Raw genomic sequence first — 1,637 nt, 5'->3', positions numbered from 1 at the left:
CACTTCTGGACATTGCATAAAGCTACTGGACATTAGTGGATCAAAGAAATTCATCCAACATAGCAAAAGAGGCAATGCGAAATAAAAGAAAGAATCTGTCAAAACAGAACAGTCCGTAAAGATGGATTTTATTAGGCCACCAGACTTGCTCAAACGAAAATGCTCAAATTGAATGAAAGTTGCGTACATATCTGAGGATCATGCTCGTAAATTGGCTTAATTTTGTGAGCTACCTACAGGGAGATAGACCCAGATTCGTGACAGCAAAGAAATCTGGAACTGCGCAGTAATCCAAATCTAGTACTTACTTTTCTATCAAAGACTTTACTTGGCACAACAAAACTTAAAACTAAGATAAGGAGAGGTTGCTACAGTAGTAAACAACTTCCAAGACACAAATATAAAACAAAAATACTGGAGTAAAAACATGGGTTGTCTCCCATAAGCGCTTTTCTTAACGCCTTTCAGCCTAGGCGCAGAAAGTGTTTCTCAAGTGACATCGAGAGATGAAGCATCAACATCATAATTTGTTCTAATAATAGAATCATAAGGTAACTTCATTCTCTTTCTAGGGAAGTGTTCCATACCTTTCTTGAGAGGAAATTGATATTTAATGTTACCTTCCTTCATATCAATAGTAGCACCAACGGTTCGAAGAAAAGGTCTTCCCAATATAATGGGGCAAGATGCATTGCATTCAATATCCAAGACAACAAAATCAACGGAGACAAGGTTATTGTTAACCATAATATGAACATTATGATATGGGCACGGAGGCCTATGTGGAGCCCCGATTCAGGACTCCACCAGCTTAGTTATCTTATTTTATGTCTATGGTCATATGTGGGCCAATTAGGGTTTTTAATAATTTGAGTCAGTTTGGTTTGGGCCTGTCCAAACCAAGGTAGAGAGGCCCACTAGGGGCTGGCCGGCCACCCCACCTCTCATATAAGTGGAGGCACGGCTAGGGTTTAGGATAGAACAAGTTTAGTCTAAAGTTTAGGTTTTACCTAGTTACGTGTGTTCACGTGTATCATCCCTCCAGGGGTACGGCGCTGCCGTTTGTCTATATTATCCGCTGCGAAGGTTCTTGTGTTCATCAAGGATTGTCTAGCTCAGGTTTGAGGCGTATTGTTCATCGATCCGTTGCTTGCTGGATTCGTTCCCTCTTCTCCAGGCTGCGTTCATCGCGTTGTTGGGAGGAATCTCTACCCCAGGTTCTCGCTGTGAAAGATCGGGCATCACCCAAGGAGGATCCAGTGACTTCCTCCCTTATCATGTGGTATCAGCTTTCTGGGTTGCTCACGGCGAGGTTTTGTTGATCGATCTCTTTGGATCGGTTTGCTGCGGAGAAGATTGGCTCTAAGATCGGAGGAGTTCGGCTCTCGGTCGAAGGAGGTTGGTTGGAGGAAGTTTGGCATTGTTTGGTGAAGTTTGGAGGTCATCCATGGCTGTTTCGGAGGTCAAAATCGCGAAAAATCGCACGAGAATCGGCAAGAAGATTAAATTTCGCGACCAGGAAAAACCGGGTATAAACTCCTGGCCAATCAAGCCAAGACCAAGCAGCTCAGAGAACCCAACAACTGGCCAACTGGAAATGCACGCCGTATTTTCCTGTTTTGTTCGTGACAGGCATA

Source organism: Lolium rigidum, chromosome 1 (genome assembly GCF_022539505.1).
Source record: "Lolium rigidum isolate FL_2022 chromosome 1, APGP_CSIRO_Lrig_0.1, whole genome shotgun sequence".
In the NCBI taxonomy this organism is placed as follows: domain Eukaryota; kingdom Viridiplantae; phylum Streptophyta; class Magnoliopsida; order Poales; family Poaceae; genus Lolium; species Lolium rigidum.
This window is presented reverse-complemented; position numbering follows the sequence as displayed.